General features: G+C 43.5%; 2 pseudogenes; both read left to right on the top strand.

The window, feature by feature from the left end:
* LOC123115151 (60S ribosomal protein L7-3-like) overlaps nt 1-7279 on the top strand; it is a 92808-nt pseudogene extending 85529 nt beyond the window's left edge.
* Nucleotides 7280-9959: 2680 nt separating this feature from the next.
* Nucleotides 9960-12006, top strand: LOC123115150 (60S ribosomal protein L7-3-like; annotated as a pseudogene).
* Nucleotides 12007-18287: the final 6281 nt, after the last annotated feature.

The following is an 18287-nucleotide window of genomic DNA, read 5'->3' as shown; positions in this document are numbered from 1 at the left end:
TACTTTGTAGAATCATTGTTCAGACTCTTTGTTTATGTGGGGTTCTTATTCATTTGGTTTTGCCCTCCTGGCAGACATCTTTCGTACGTTGAACATCAACGGCGAATTTGAGAGGATGATGGAAGGCCTCAGTTTGGGGCCAAGAAAAGGCGTGGACAAGGCCATTTCTGCAAGGTCTTTCTTGATCAGTTGAAAGATGCCCAAAGATGCTCATTTTTTATACATCATCCTGGATTGCCCAAAGATGCTCATTTTTTATACATCATCCTGGATTGCCCAAAGATGCTCATATATAATCCATATATAATCATGCTTTCATTCTGATTTGTACATCATCCTAGATGGTCTGCCCAAAGATGCTCATAGCTTTTCTGTTAGCCTGCGTTGCAGCTCATTTTTTTATTTAAAGAAAAACCAGGTGGCATAGCGGTTCTACTGTAAAAGGTTCTAGCATGTTTTCATTTGCAAGTAAAACTCGACCTTCTTTTCATTGAGTGAATATCTTTCAGATATGGAAACTTTTACATTACATTTCTTTCCTTCTAAATGTGAATTCATGTACATCATCAAGCATTTCACATTTGCTGTAGCACTATGTAATGGTGTACTTCTTTTAGAAATTCTGCTCCTTACTTCTATAAATTCTATATATGGTTTCTCATCACCTGGTGTATATATAGCACCTTTTGGGCAACGAATTATTTAGCGTTCTGTGTTAAAGCTTTCAACCTTTGCTTAAACATAGTGAAACTAGTCCACATATATAGCACATTTGCCGTACCATTTTAGTAGTAGTCCACATATTTCTGTCATTTGCTTAAACATAGTGAAACTATTCTGAGTCCTGGCCCAATCGTACCTCCACCCGTAATAGCAAGGGCCACATGTCATGCCAACTATTAGCAAGGGCCACCCCTAATAGTTCGATAGCTGGCGGCCCGGGGTGAGGTGACCTCATAGGCTTTCTAACAAAGAGGTGTTGTGTAAATTGGTGTTTGTTTTGAGTTTTAGTCTATTAAAGGTTCTTTTCTATGCAAAGAGATGTTGTGCATGGTGATTGCCTTCAATTTACTTTCTATGCAAAGAGATGTTGTGCGTGTAGAGTTAATGTGTTAAATCTTGAATGAAGCATCTGGGTAGTTGCATCTCTTGGGTCAAGTGTTTCTCAGATGCTTGTATGTATCTTGGCTCAGTAAATCAATATAATCCATACTTAGCTATGAAGGGACTTTCATGAATCATAGCACTGGTGTGTGGCTGCCATGCATCTCTGGATTATTGGTTTAGTGTACTGTAGATATGTGATCCTTTTATCTAACTAGCTTGTATGTGCTTGTTCTTAAACTGCAGGCCGCGGAGGTTATGCTGGAAACAAGTTCAGGATGTCTCTGGGTCTGCCTGTGGCAGCCACTGTGAACTGCGCTGATAACACTGCTGCTGCATCTGGCGGAGCTGCCGCTGCCGCTCCAAAGGGCAACCTTCATCACACACAACCCCATAACAGGGCCTCAAGGTTCTGTGCCCCGTCGAAGCTCTTTAGTTGTCAACATTTATTCAGTAATCAACCAAGCAGCAACAGTAGAAAAAAGGGTCAACATTTCTTTAGAGTTTTACTATCGATGATCGATTGGTTTGCTTTAGTTGTTGTTCAATTCAGAGTTCCAATCCTATGTTGTGCTTGCAAGTCGACGCCGACGGTGGTGCTTGCGGTGCCAACCAAGACTAACTGTATGTGAGATGTAAGTGAGATGGATGCATTTTCCTGTAATTTGGTTGTGACAGGCAAGACTTACTGTATGTGAGGCTTGTGAGCTCGCTTTAGTGTTCTTTCCTGTAATACTGTAAGCGAGATGGATGCAATTTTTGGTGCCTGTAGTGTTCTTTCCTGTACTCATGTAGTACCTGGAGTAGTTATGTTCTTTCCAGCATGATCAACATCTTACTCCTGTAGTTGTCTTGCCCATAGTACTCCTATAGGAGTAGCTGTATACCCCTGTAGTTTTTCCTGCCTGTAGTGCCGAGATGGAGTAGTTTGTCCTGCCTGTGTGATGTTCTTTCCAGCATCTTAGCTGTGTACTCTAATTACTGGAGTATTCTGTAGATTTTTTCAATTAAAACTACTCCAGAGATGTTCTTTCCAGCATCGACATAATTCATTTTCTTTTGTTAATAGTTACCGCTGATGGTGCTGACTTTTCATGTATGCTCTCACAATCTAAACTAATTTATAGTTACTGAAACTGTAGTTTTTGAGTTTTACTTTGTGTTCTTATAGTTTTACTGAAACTGTAGTTTGGTCCATCTGTACACGATCTTTGGGGTCCAGGCGTACGCCTCCATGCTTGCCGGCAGCGCCCTTTCCTTCAACCTCGTCTTTCCCTCCAGCGAGCCGGACATTTGGAGGACCATGTTGATGTGGTGCATATGGATGTTCAGTAAGTAAGACATGTGTTTTCCAGCAAATTAGTTCTTTGTTGAGGATGATTTTTGGTGCTTATCTCTTGATGAAGTGAATATGTGGTGCTTACTGCCGTTCAATTGCTAAGAATTTTGTTGCTACTGTTAGGAGCAAAGTCATGTAAGAACTAGTGTGTCTTAGGCCTAGGATCTGTTTTTGGTAGGCTTTGCAAATAGGAACATGCTATATCTCGTATATCTTTTTTCTGTGCGAAGGATGTATCTTGTATGTCTTAGGCCTAGGATCTGTTCACTACAAATTTATAAATGATCATCAACCAGCAGAATGAGGATAGACAAGCAGCCTCAAGCTGATGTTGCAACAACTTGAAATGACATGTCTAAATTATTGAGAATATGTTCTTTGATTCAGTGTTGATGCACAAAAACCTTCTCTGCAATATATTAACTCGTCATATTCTACTTCTGTAGCTATACCTTCTCTGCGAGCCCGTGACTGCTCAAACAGTATATTTGGCAATTCAATTTCAGATTGCATGTGGATCATAAACTTATACAGTATAAGCTTAGTTATTTGCATCTGTAAAATATGTTGACAAAGTGTTAAGTTGGATTACCGCCTCATGTTGATGGCCTTGTTTCTAAACATTTAATAATGTTTCTTTTTGGTGATCTAATGTCGTTCAGGTTGTTGTTGCTGTGATGGAAGATCAAAAGATGCATGGAGATGCGCACCATAGCTTTAGTTGATGTTGCACCATGTTTTGGTGCTTGTGTATATGTTTTTTGCTTGTAAGCACACTTGTATGTGCTTGTGTATCTGTTTTTGCTTGTTTTAGTTGATGTTGGACGTGCAGACTTGTATGTGCTGTTGTGTGTATTTGGATGAATGATTTCTGAATTTAATCACTTAATTGAGAGAATTATTGAGTGTTTGTTGTTCAAATGTGTAAAGTGGAAATTAGTGAATAAAAAGACCAAATGTTTTATTGGACCAAATAGTATATGGGCTCTAAAAAGGCTACAACCCAAATAATAGTGGATTGGAACATTGTGCATTTCTAGAAAGCCTGAACAAAAAGGCCTAATGAAATGGTTTGCAAAAGGGCCATGGCCCAGAAAATTGAAAGTCCGAATTGTAGGGCGTGGCCCATGAAGCCGACCAGAATTAACGAGGAAAAAAATATACTAAATGGGCTAGGCCCATGTAGAAAATCGAATTGGACCGGGCTGATTCTTGTGCCACATCAGATTGCCATTTCGGATGCCTACGTGGCCTGGGGAGGCTACTAGTGACCAAAACAAAACAGTAGGCATATTTTGGTCATAAACGTCTACGACCTTCTCACAGAGAAGGTCGTGAATATCAGTTTACGACGGCCAGCTTTTGACCTTCTGTTTTTGGTCACAAAAAGGTTGCAAATGGAAAACAATGACCTTTCAGTGACCAATAGTCAAGGTCACAAGTTGACATATTTCTTGTAGTGAGCGGTCGATGTGTGGAGTAATAGTAGTAGATGCAGGCAGGAGTCGGCCTACTTGTCGCGGATGTGGTGCCTATATACATGATCATGCCTAGATAATCTCATAATTATTCGCTTTTCTATCAATTGCTCGACAGTAATTTGTTCACCCACCGTAATACTTATGCTATCTTGAGAGAAGCCACTAGTCAAACCTATGGCCCCCAGGTCTATCTTTTATCATATAAGCTTTCAATCTACTTTTATTTGCATATTTACTTTTTGCATCTATATTATAAAATACCAAAAATATATTTATCTTATCATACTATCTCTACCAGATCTCACTTTCGCAAGTGGCCGTGAAGGGATTGACAACCCCTTTATTACGTTGGTTGCGAGTTCTTTATTTGTTTGTGTAGGTGCGTGAAACTTTTGAGGAGCCTCCTACTGGATTGATACCTTGGTTCTCAAAAACTGAGGGAAATATTTATGCTACTTTGCTGCATCACCCTTTCCTCTTCAAGGAAAACCGACGCAAGCTCAAGACATAGCAGTGGGCCACACGGCCACCCCGGGTCTAGCTTTAGTAGCAGCGCTGTTTGTATAAACGCGCTACAACTAAATTTTTAGTTGTAGCGCTTGTTTGGCTTCCCGCGCTACTGCTAAAACCACCTTATCCTATACCCCGTCCCACCCGTTTCCTCTCCCTCACCACACTCTCACTCTCACTCCATCTCACTATCTGGTCACCTAGTATTAGAACTTGAGGCCATACGACAACTGGCCGATGAGTAAAACTGGATTAGGAGGTATGAGGAAACACATCCAACCTTGGCTTTACGAGGTTCCAACTCATCAACTTGCTCATGTCGAAGGCGGTCTGATCAATATCGCATTGTTCAGCCGTTGTGTCTCTAACCCCTGTGCCATGACAGGATCATTGTTGATTTCTGCTCCTAGATCGACTCCTAGTTGTACCGGCTTTTGCAACTGTCCGCTGGCAACTTCGAAATAGCACTAGAAAACCATATACATAGAGGGTTATCAGTAGCGCTTGTTAAAAGGATGCGCTACTGCTAACTAGCAGCAGCGCGGGTAAACTGGGCACGCTACAGGTAGTATTTAGCAGTAGCGCACTCTCACGGCCCAGGCGCTACTGCTAAGTGGGCCACACGGCCACCCCGGGTCTAGCTTTAGTAGCAGCACGGTTTGTATAAACGCGCTACAACTAAAATTTTAGCTGTAGCACTTGTTTGGCTTCCCGCGCTACTGCTAAAACCACCTTATCCTATACACCGTCCCACCCGTTTCCTCTCCCTCACCACACTCTCACTCTCACTCCATCTCACTATCTGGTCACCGTCCCCATCACCGTCGCCCGCCGCTCGCGTGCCACCACCCCCCATCATCACCGGCGCTGCGCCACCTGACCGTCACCATCGCCCGCCGCCGTCGCCCGTCGCCGGCACGCCACCGGCAGTGAGGCACCTCTGCCTCCCCCCTCCTCCCTCCCTCCCTCCTCCCTCCACCCTCCTCTCCCTCCCTCCCTCCACCCCTTCTCTTTCTGTTCTTGTAGAATGTACGTATACAAATTTAGTAACCGAAATTTTAGGTCTATTGAATAGAAATTTTAGTAATATAAATTGTTTAGGTGTACAAAGTTTTCAATATAGAAATGTATAAGAATGCCATATGAGAAATTTAGTAACAGAAATTTTTAGTAAGAAAATTTAAGTATGGAAATTTTTAGTAAGAAACATTAGTTATGATTCTTAACCAAATGAATTGTTCGGGTTATAAGATATATTGAATTTTTAGTAAATGTAGGTCTTTTGAATCAACATAATAATGTTTAGTTGATGGCTTATAGGGTTTATCTTTTGTTTTGCAAAAATGAAGGAGCCCCTGCATCATCCCCGTCGTCGTCCCCGTCACCGACCCCCTTCGACCTTGAAGTGAGAGCAGCCAAATCCCCATGTCATTGATGTTGATGATGATGATGTAGCCAAATAGGATATGTGCTTTCCCAAGTGGCCTATGTTTGTAGGGTACACCTCCGAGTGGCCTATGTTTTGCCGGAGTGTTGACTAATTTTCGTTCTGGCAAATTTCAGGCACTCGTCCTTTTTAGCAAAGGTCATGCTGGATTTTTCCATGAATTTTAGGATGGCTTGTGCTAGAATGTAGGAAATATGGAGTGCCTTGGATTTGCCAGAAAGAGCATTAAACGGCATTTTGGGGTGACTTTAAGTTTATTGGGACTCCATACATGACAGTCAAAAAACTGTGAGGGAGTGTCCACCATATATGAGAGAAGAAGAATGTCGACTGTTGTCGTGGGGGTCGTTCTTCCTATTCTTTCTCGTGATAGACCTTTTGGTAATGCACGAGAATGAAGAGAAGAACGACCATCACCGACGGTCGCAAATGTCAGAGATGAAGAATCCCGATTGTTATCGTGGGAGTCGCTTCTCCTTCGTTCCCGTGTTCTAGACAATTTGGTGTAATGCACTCGAGGATGAAGGGAGGAGCGACCATCACCGACGGTCGAATATATCAGAGCGGGAGTGACGGTCGAATATATCAGAGTGGGTATGTTACAAGTGTACATTTTTTACTGTGTTGGTAGATGATACATGCCTTCCAATGATTGAATTGTTGTAATCATTATCCCAATTGTCTTGCTTAAGCAAAGTTACAATGGCTACAATACCATTTTCTTAGAACTTTGACTAGATATGTTTTTATCTATTCCTGGAACTTCAACATATGCCTACAATACCTTACTCCTGCTGTATCAAAATATAAGACATTCTTTTGTCTAGATTTAGACCAAAAAACGCCTTATATTTTGATACAGAGAGAGGATGTGCGATGAATGTTTGTCCATCCTTGGGTTAACTCATGAAAGATATGGGCAGTGCTTCAAGAGTTTGATGTTCCATTTGTATCTAAATGGACCGAATCATTATATTTGTAGGTACCTGAACCTGAAGAGCGTGAGGGAGTTGATCTAGAAGAGAGGTTATGGAAAGCTCAACAAGCAAAGGATTCCTCTGACCAACAACAAGGTCATTGAGGAGGCGAGCAGTCGGTTTGCCCAACATGTGGCCTTTATTTTGCATCTCCAAATGCAAGTCTGGGCCGAGTCTAACCACTATCTTGCTATCTTACTAATAGGGTCTTGGAAAGCACAACATCATCTGCATTGAGGACCTTGTCCACGAGATCCTGACCGTTGGCCCTCACTTCAAGGAGGCCAACAACTTCCTTTGGCTATTCAAGCTGAAGGGGCCGCTGGGAGGCCTCAAGAAGAAGAGGAACCACTACGTCGAGGGCGGTGACGCCGGCAACCGTGAGAACTACATCAACTAGCTCGTCAGGAGGATGAACTAGTTTGATCATCCATGATCCCTTGTATTCGGAAGATGTTTTGTTTTTTAATCCTGCTTTACATTAGGAAGTGGATGGTGAATGCAGTTTTGATATTTCGGAACCATGATGCATGTTTGGAAGAATCTGACTATGTATGTGGAGGTTTTGAGACCGTGTTTAATGCCTCCTGCTATGTGCCACGAATACGTTTCTCGTTGCTGTCAGCCTAGTACTTCATGTTGGGCTTTGTAATTTTTTCTTCAAACTTATTAGTTCTGCGTAAAATTTTCTGTTGTTGGGCTGGAAATTCTGACTAAAACAAACAAACAACATCCCGGTTTGGATGAGCCGACGCAGACGGACTTGAGAAAGGAAAATGGGAGCAGCACATTCCCACTCAAATCATTCCCATTCGAACTAAAACAACCAAACATCTGTCACACATTAACAATGGCTGACCAACCATACGCTGAATGCATTTGGAATAAGCAATGAGAGATTGATGATGAAGTACGTTGTGCCCTGGCAACGGTACATGTAAAGGTCATGGAGAATATATATTTATACACCGTCGAGTGGTCAAACTCCTCATCCCCACTCAAATCCTCTTACGAGGAAGGTTCGTCCTCTAGTATTGGAACAGCTAGAGGCAATACGACAACTGGTCGATGAGCAGAATTGGATTAGGAGGTATGAGGAAACACATCCAACTTTGGTTTGACGAGGTGCCAACTGGGTCACCTCCTGCATCATGCAGGGATGGCATCAACTTGCTCGTGCCGAAGGTGGTTTGACCAATATCGCCTTGTTGAGCCATTGTGTCTCTAACCCCTGTGCCATGACAAGATCATTGTTGATATCTGCTCCTAGATCCACTCCCAGTTGTACCGACTTTTGCAACTGTCCAGTGGCAACTTTGAAATAGTATAGACGTTTGGTTTTCAATGAAATGTCAATGGGCTAAGAAAACTGAATTTTGGCGGTGAATCGCTACTATGCAATTTATTCTATTTAAAAAATATTGTAAATAACTTAGACATACAATGAAGCCCGATTTAGTAACATGAATAATAACTTCCTTCAAACTAATCTATATATTTATTTCCTTCATTTTTTTGAAAGGTTAGCTCTTGCCTGTAAAAGTCTTCAATAATCTATGGTCTTGTGATTTCGTAGAGATTTATGTCCGCATTATTTGCAAGAGAAACAAATTGTGGGGATCATCTTTTATTGGGAGACATGGCCTGGTGGTTTCTGATCGAGATTCCTAATCAATAGGGTGAAGAGCTCTTCGCATGATCTGGTCCTACCTTTGGTCTACGCTAATTTTTTAATGACCATACATTTTGTTTATCTGCAGTGGAGATTAATACGTGGAACTAGAGTTAGAAACACTAGCCAGTCAATAGCTATATTATAGTAGCCAGCAAATTAATGTTTTGACCTTAAGCCAAGCATGGCACAACGAAAGAAGGCAAAAAAAGTCCTAGTATGAAATTTTCTAGTATGTCAGCCATCAGCTGGTCCGTTCAAAAAAAATTTATAGTATGTTCTGGCTTGGAAGCCGCCATGGACATCAGTTTCGTAGTATGACACAAGAATGTGAGATAGGTTAGCTGAGAGCACCTTTAATAACAAAGTACATCGTTTCATTTGCTTAAACAACAATGACCCAAGATTAAGTGCACGAGTGCGATGCGTTTAGGAGCTTCGTGAGGAAGCATATCCCATTATCCCCAGACGACAACAATACGAGGACTGCAATGTATATGCATGACAATGCTTTTTTCATAAAGGTAGTTTTCATGACACAAAACACACACCAGAGCAATACAAGTGAAAAAGTTCACAATTAGCCTCTATATCGCTAGAACGTACACAAACCAGGCAAGACTGGCTAGTCTACAACAAAAAGGAAAATAACACACCAATTCAATGTGACGGAAGTCGGATATGAAGATGATCCATGTTTGATAAATATCTCTTGGACGCACGCTGCATATGCATACATTTCGCATAGGGAACTGCCAGTGCTCCGGTCGGTGTAGAGTACACTAAAAACAGAGTCGGCACTACATGAAAAGGCAATCCGCAATGGAGATTTTTTTCTTTCTTTCAAAAAGGCCGATAATTTTTAAATAGTCAAAGGCACTAATATAGTGTTAATGCCCCCACGAGGACAAGGGTTTTAAGCTTCCTAGTTTTTCAATTAATTGGGGCATCATAGTGGAGGAACATCCGGTATATAGATCTGAATGACAACTTCCGGTTCTTGTGAAGGTTCCACCGGAACTCATCAGAACTATGTCATTGTTGAATGTAGCCTATGCCTGATTAAGTCATAGCCTTCAAGGAGGTGAGGTACTTAGGATTTGTTCAACAGTGTTGTGTTTTCTACAAACACTATGAAACAATCCTCCCAAAATTTCATTTGAAATATATTCAAGACCACAAACATTGCTGAAGGCCTTAAACATTTGATATAGGCAATGTGGGTGGAGAACAGGCTGTGCGGTCACACCTTTTTTTAAGAGGCACACACAAGCTCATCGAGGATTCGATCTTCTTCAGTAAGGGCCGATTTTTCATATTGGCTGGTCATCAATTCCGGATTTGGTGCAATACATGGATCCCTCCTTGCTTCTCGGCTAAACCCGTTATTCCTCGAGGAAGGTGCCTCCATCGGAGAGTCTTTGGGTTCATGGATGACAAACACAGCAGGGATACACCAGTTGAGGACCGGGTGGCCTGGGCATTGGAGCTAAATGGATATAATAGGTACCCGAACTTGAAGATCGTGAGGGATTTGATATACAAGATAGGCTATGGAAAGCTCAACAAACAAAGGATTCCTCTAACCAATAACAAGGCCACCGAGGAGGTGATCAGTCGATTGCCCAACATATGGCTCTTTGCATCTCCAAATGCAACTTTGGTGTGATTCCGACCATTTCGTTTGTCTAATAATTATCAGGATCTTGGAAAGCACATCATCATCTGCATTAGACCTCTTCCAATGCAAAGATGCTTAGATGAGGTGCTAAGTGCATTAAATACCTTAGCAACTCAACTTCTCAATGCATAGGTGCTTAACTTGTTGCTAAGCATACTTTATTTAATGAGTTAGCACCTAAAGTCTTTCATGTGTTGGTCAAGTTGTTTCATTTAAGTGGGTATTCTAGATTCTCGTGCTTGCAATTGGTTCTTCCTGGGGTCACCAAAGTGCTCCCTTCCTCCTTAAATGTTGTGCCATGTCATTTTTTCTCTCATGTGGCATGCTTAGCACCTGTCCACCATGGAGCACTGGGAAGGGCCTTAAGGACCTTGTCCACGAGATCTTGATGGTTGGCCCTCACTTCAAGGAGGCCAACAACTTCCTGTGACTATTCAAGCTGAAGGCGGCGCTGGGAGGCTTCAAGAAGAAGAGGCCCCATCAGCACAACATCTACTGAATATTACAACGGTACTATACCCCGCATTTTTGGAGGACTCATATAGCTCCCAGGGCTCCCTCGTATCGCTCCTTCCAGGGCGATCAGCGGGGCCAACCAAAGTGCCCCAGCCGCCGACCCCTCCCCCTCTCCTCCACCTCGTCGTCCCCAGAGATGTGCGTCGGCTAAGCCAAGATGCCACCGGTGATGGGGACGGCAGGGATCTAGCCTACAGCCCCGCGGTCTAGAGAGACCGGTAGCGCGAGGTCGCCCTTAGGTCTTCGTCTTTCCCGGTGGTTCGGCGCTGCTTCGGCGTCTTTGTGGGAAGGGCGGATCAGGAGGGGATGTGGCCATGGTTGACTGGTCGGCGGCGCCTCCGGTCAGATCTGATCTGGCCGGTGTCGCTGCCTATGGTGTCCATCTCCTCCGTCGGGGTGGTTGGCCTGAGGTTGGATGGTCAGATCTCGAGATCCGCCATCTAGTTCCGTCTACGAGTCTGGAAGACATAGTTGCCGGTGAAAACCGAGTTGATGGCAGGCGATGGCGGCGCTCTGAATCGTTACATTGATGAAGGCATCATCATGTAACTACTGCCGAACCACTCGTGTTGCTCCGGGGAAAACCCTAGGATCTGGTGTTCCAGATCGGACGATGGCGCTACGCGGTGTCGTTTTCTCTCTTGGGAGCATCATTTGTGGAGCAGAGCTGGAAGACAAAGGCAGGAGGTGGAGCGACTTCATCTTGCATGGAGCTTTCGGTGGAAATGTCAAGTCATGCCTGGCCGACAGGTGCTACGCCGTGTCATGCCTGGTCGGCAGGTGCTACGCACAACAGATTTTCCAGAATCTTCGCGTCTGGACGAACGAGCGTGGGGCGGTGGCGCTGTTGGGCACCGTGATGGCGTCGATGGATGGACGGACTGGCAAGGATGATGCAAATCTCTCTCTTGAAGATGGGTCAGCAGTTCGATGATGATGGCGGCGTCTCAAATGTGTGCATGTGGTGTACGCTTTAGGTCTGCTGCACCGGCTCTGGGTTCCGATACGTTATGTGGATGGATCGGCGACTACACCGGTTTTTGATATGGGGAGTGAGAGCACTCCACATTATTGAGTTTTGTAGGTGAGTGATGATTTCGTGTGGCTTGATGTATATTCTTGTTAGACCTATGTTGAATAATAAATAAAAATGGCCATATGCATCGACTGATGCAGAGGCCAGGGGTCTTAACCTCCTTTTCCAAACAAAAAACGTCGAGGGTGGTGATGCCGGCAACGTGAGAACTACATCAACCAGCTCGTCAGGAGGATGAACTAGGTTGATTGATCGATGATCCTTTGTGTTCGGAAGATGTTTGGTTTGTTAAGCCCACTTTAAATTAGGAAGTGGATGGTGGATGCAGTTTTGATATTTCGGAACCATGATGCATGTTTGGAAGAATCTGACTGTATGTGGATGTTATGAAACGTATTTATCTTCTGCTATGTGCTGAGAATACATTTGTCGTTGTTGTCAGCCTAGTATGCTGGTTTTGCAAGGTCCCGGTTATTTTTATTCCAGGTGAACCTACGCACAAACAAACTGATCTAATAGTGTAAAAAATGCTTTTATATTGTAGGACGAAGAGTACATTAGAGTGCAAATCCCTTCTGCCCCCATACCTCGGTCGGAGTGGTAAAGAGGAAAGGGCGTGTTTGGTTACATTGCCAATCGAGCCTGGCTGTAATGAGCCGGTTTGAAGGGATGCAGGCAAAAAAACCCAGATGCACATAATTTGGTTGCATGCATGTACCTAGTTGCATGAGACAATCATTTTTGACCCGGCGTTTGGTTGCCCGCATTGCATTAGGCGCACATATGACATGGTGTTTGGTTGCAACTTGCATAAGGTGTTATCACCACTTCTAACTAGTGGTGACCTTACACACACAATCTGAACATAGTGCCAACTAGTTAAATGAGAGTTCATCCTAACTACTATCAAATGACAGTTCAAATTATTAAGAGCCATTGACTAAATAGGGGATAGTTCGTCGGTGTTGCCACTACCAGATCTTCCTCTTCCTCTTTCTCTTCCTCTTCTGCTGCTGCTGCTGCTTCTTCTTCTTCCTCATCTTCAAATCCTGCACTGACCTCTGTTAAGCCACATTGCCTCTGCCCACTCCAACCTTTTGTTCTTTCCAAGTGTCATTGTCAAATGCCTCCACACCATGGCCGGAGCTAACAACATCGTCAGGCTCGACCTCTTCCTCCTCAGGCACGTGTTCATAAAAGCCCCACTGGAGGATCCAGTTATGCATAATGCAATAAGCAAGAACAAGCCTAACCTGAGTGGGGTATGGGTGGAATGGCTTCTGATCCAGGATCTTAAACCTATTCTCCAGAGCTCCAAATGCCCTCTCAACAGTTACTCTAAGGCTGAAGTGTCTGAGATTATACAACTCCAGTGTAGTCCTAGGATAGTTCCTACTAGAGAACTCATTGAGATGGTACCTGGTTTTCCTGAAGGGTGGAAGAATACCCGACTGACATGCATAGCCAACATCTCCAAGGTAGAACTTGCCGTCGGGGATGTTGATCCCATCAGGTCGACTCATGCTGCCACTAAGAATGTTAGCATCATGCGCTGACCCCTCCCAGCCAGCCAGCACATATGTGAACTTCATATCAAAGTCAATAGTAGCAAGCACGTTCTGGCTTGTGTAGTGCTTCCTCCCCCTGTATGCTGCAGACTGTGACCTAGGAACTCTGGCAGTGACATGAGTACCATCTATTGCCCCAATGCAATCCTGAAATGGCATCACAAGCCTGTGTTAGTGCTCAACTTGAACAATACAAGTATATCAAGCCATGAAAAGTGTATATTGTCAATGTTCACCTTGAAGTATGGATACCATCTTGGGGTTCTGCGAATCTTGGGTGGAGTCTGTCCAGATGGTCTCCTGATCATGTCGCCTCTAAGCTCCCCATAGCAAAAAGCACCTGCTTGAAGTACCTAGAGATGGTCTCCATTGATCTCCTGAACATGTTGTGAATGACCCTGAACCTTTGGTTATGGCCAACAACATGGAGAAACATGACCACTTGCTCTTCCACACCGGTGTTGATGTTATCTTGTAGCAGCCCCCTGCTCCTAAAGGTCTCGACAAGCCTGGCAAATGACGCTCTTTTCATTCGAAGCATCCACAAAGCCTCGACGTCGTTGCAGATTTTGGATCCTCTCCTGTTCCCGGATAAACAATGGACCATAGCGGATCAAAGGTCTCCCAGCACGACGAACAACTCTCTGGTGCATGAACATGACCCATGCCTGAATCACACTAATCAGTGCTACTGCCTGAATTATCAGCGTCATTCGTGCGTCCATAACCTAGTAGACATCGACGATTCGTCCAGTGGGTAATCGATCCTACACCTAGCCTAACGACCTAATACCACCAACCTAACAAAGGGGGGAGGGTGCTGCTTACCGGCATCGGAGACGAGGACGACTTAGGGGGAGCCATGGCACAGACAAGGTCGACCAGACGGTGGCCAACAGCAAGGGAAGCACCAGATCCGCCGCAAACGCAGCCGCCTCTTTCGCCAACCCCTCTAGCGCAGATCTGAAATCGCAGCCGCCACCGGTGGTGAGGCAGTAGGGAAGAAAGGCGGGTAGTGGCTATGGTGGGTGAGCGAGTGAAAGGGGGGTGAGGCTAGATTTGGCGTCGGGACCTGCACGCCAGATTTCCATCTCCCGCCACCCCCCCCCTCGCCCTCGCCTCGCACGCGCCCGTGTGACCTCAGGCCGCACTCAGCCTGGCTCGTGAGAAACTACCGATCCGAGCATTTCCAGCGAGCCATGCTGTGGGCTGCTTTAAGAAGCGTGCGGTGCAGGCCCAACAGTGAAACCAGGCAACCAAACAGGCCTCTTCATTCCCGCGCGGGCCTGGTTGGGCTCGATGCGGGCAACCAAACATGCCCAAAATGATTCATGCTTCCCAAACATGAATGTCCGTACCTAAGGGGAGATTGAAGCATGTGCACGTTCACTGTGGCAACAGTACATGTATAGACTACCAAGACTATATATATGATGCACCGTCGAGCACTTGGACTCGTCGTCCCCACTCAAATCCTCTAAAAACGAGGATGATTTGTTGGTAGAACAACCATTGATCACACAACAACCAGCCGATGAGCATAATCGGATTAGGAGGTACGGGGAATACATACAATCTTCGTGCCATGTGATGCCAACGAGAGCGCCTTCTCCTACAACAACAAGCTTGCACTATCAATGTCTTTGATGGAGATGCGGCTACACATACTGTCCAGTCCAAACATTCATGGGTAATCCATCAAGATCGCTTTCTACATCACGAGATGATTGTTGATGTCAGTTCCTAAAACTCCAATTTGTACTGGCTTTTGCAGCTGTGCACCTGCAACTTTGAAAACCCACAAAGGTTTGGTCGTCAATGAAACATCATTGCGCTAAGAGCATCTACAGCCGGACTTGGTAAATCTGACCACTAAAAGCAAACACTGACCGGTCATGCCTCAAATAATGCATTTCACATCCAGATACCTCAAAATAGATTGAAAGAAGGCAAAAAATTCCATGTATGAAATTATCCAGAATGTTCTTGCTTGGAAGCTACCGTGGACATCAGTTCTGTAACACGATGGGAAATAGGTTTCCTGAGAGCACAATTTATGACAAAGTTATATCGTTTCATTGGCTTAGCAAAGATACACTGACCCAAGCTTAAGTGCAAGTGCAATAAGTTTATGATCTTGATGAGGAAGCATATCCCATTCTCCCCAGATGATTATAATGTGAGAACTGCAATGTATATTTATGACCACATTTTTTTGATAAAGGAAGTTTTTATGACAAAAAACACATAAGAGCAATACAAGTGAAAAGGTTCACAATCAGCCTATACATTGCGGCGCATGCAACCCACAAAAGACATAGAAAGGAATCTGCAATGGGCATAGTCGGAAAAAGAGAGGAAAATGACACAACAAAATCAGTTTGATAGAAGTCCAATTTGAAGACAATTCATGTTTGGTTGGGCAGATATTCAATGGATGTTCTTGAAGTTTTCTTTTACACAATAGAATCGCAGAAGCTCACATACACTCATCCCTATGAATGCACCCACGCACAACCTACCCCTATGAGCATCTTTGAGATACTGAGCCAGCACAACATTTTGAGATTGAGGAAGCACTACTAGGGAAAATTCTAGCAGTAGCGCGGGTACCCGCACTACTGCTAGGGCGCTACAGCTAAATTTTAGTAGTGGCGCAGGTTTGACCCCCGCTACTGCTAACTTAGATGGCAGTAGCGTTTGTTACAACCATCACTACTGATAATTACTAGCAGCGCGCTCCAGCCCCGCACTACTAATATTCATCTATATTCCATTTCTCTTTTGTTTTATAGTGTATTTACACAGCGTTATACAAGTTTTGATAGTCTCAATTTAGAGATTTTTATATCATTATGATTATGATGAATTATTATATCAGTGGATGAAAGAAACGTCGATTAGATTCAAGTGGATGGATCCAAAGTGACCAAGTTTGGACTAGTAGTAATTTGAATGTGAACCATGTTGCCTCCACTTGAATCTAATCCATGTTTCTTTCACCCGCTGATATGATAACTCATCATGATCATAATAACAACTCACCATCATCATAATAATAATAAGTCATAACAACAATAATAATAATAACCATCATCATCATCATGATAACAAGTCCTACTCATTATCATCATAGTCATCTAACAACTCGTCATTCTAGCACATGATGAGTACTAGCCAGGACCTGCTACTCTCTCTAAGGTAAAATAGTATAAAACAGGATAGCCCCTAACTCTTCATTATGGAGAATGAAGATCCACCTGTCTCTAATTTGTGGGCAAGATCCACCTGTCTCTAATTTGTGGGCTTCGCACCATGTTGCCTCCAAGTAGCTCCCTGCGATCATTCATACCTTTTCCACATCCTTTGATTGCAAGGTCTTCATCTCTTCGAGAAATCGTGTATGCACCATGGAGAGCCATAGGTAGACTTGGCCGTAAGCTAATAATATCCATGTCACCTTTCATATGCATCAGATGTGGCACATAATCCTTTGGGAGTTTCTGTTGAGAAGAATTTTAATAACATAGTTAGCAATGTACTTTAGCTTTAGAAGAATGTATGCAAAAGATGCACTGGTGTCATCATAGTAAAAAATCTTACCATGCTATTTCCATGGATGTTACCATAGTTGAACACGTGGACTAGTGGCACGTATTAACCATAATGTGGGGGAGTTTCATAATTGTTATTGAAAGTCTCAACATTAGTAATAAATGAGACAAGATGATTTTTCTCCTCGCAAGTTAGTTCAGAGCCATCAGTGTAGTAGGTTTTTTCTACTACCTTCCATACATTTCTTAAAGAATGGAAATAAGCCATTAACTATTTTTAAATAAATAATATAAATTACATAATAAATTTATTTGGAAAATTCACATATATGTATAACTGGAAGCATATCTACATTCACCCAAATGTCGATATTATTATCAACATCATCTTCAGGACGAATATAGAAGGTTATTTGCATGTCCTCCTGAAATTCATAGGCCTTGCATAGAGCTCTCCAATTTGAACAACGAAAATGTGTGTGATTAACTGTATTGTAGACCTTAACCACAAAAGTGTAACCATGTTGAGTCCTAAGATGAGCTATCTTCGTCTCCATATTATCACTATCTTGGAAATCAAGCTTATCCAAGACAAACAGTCTTGCATGGCACGGGATGGACTAGTTGAATTAAAAAAAACAGAAATTACATGTTGAAGCAAATAAGAACAGGTCATGCTTAATTATGAAAAAACACACTTGTCATCGTTACGTACCTTAAAAACATCGAAGGTCTCGTCCAGCTTGATGGTGAAGAATCTACCATTTTCCAAGTGATGCGTGTTGCACATACCCCGGTCTTCGCTAAATATTCGCACTCGGGGATCCTATCATTGTCAAACATTTCCTGTGTTCATGATTCAGAGATTATAAATTGTCATCTATTACCAGAAACTCAACACATTGATCAGTATTCAACACGGGTTGACTTTTCGTCTGTTGAGTCTTCCTTGAAAACTCTCATCTCACATGGTGCATATGGTGGGCACTACCTCTCTAGTATATTCGACCATCGGTGATGGCCGCTCCTCCCTTCGTTCCGCGAGTGCATTACACCAAAATGTGCACACGGGAACGAAGGAGAAGCGACCCCCATGCTAACATTCTAGATTCTTCCTCTCTGATATTTCGACAGCATATGGTGGACACTCCCACACAGTTATTTCAACCGTCGGCGAAGGTCGCTTCCCCTCCTTCTCTCATGCATTACCAAGGTATATCACGAGAAGAAGGAGAGGAACAACCCCTACGACAACTGCCGGGATTCTTCCTCTCTGATATTTCGATAGTATATGATGGACACTGCCTCATTGATCTTTTGTTCGTCCTGTATGGAACCCCGACATACTTAAAGACAACCCGAAATGTCATTTAGTTCTCTTTCCAGCAAATTCAGGATACTC

Source organism: Triticum aestivum, chromosome 5B (assembly GCF_018294505.1).
Source record: "Triticum aestivum cultivar Chinese Spring chromosome 5B, IWGSC CS RefSeq v2.1, whole genome shotgun sequence".
NCBI lineage: Eukaryota > Viridiplantae > Streptophyta > Magnoliopsida > Poales > Poaceae > Triticum > Triticum aestivum.
Note: the sequence above shows the minus strand (reverse complement) of the source record. Positions and strands in the feature narration are given on the sequence as shown.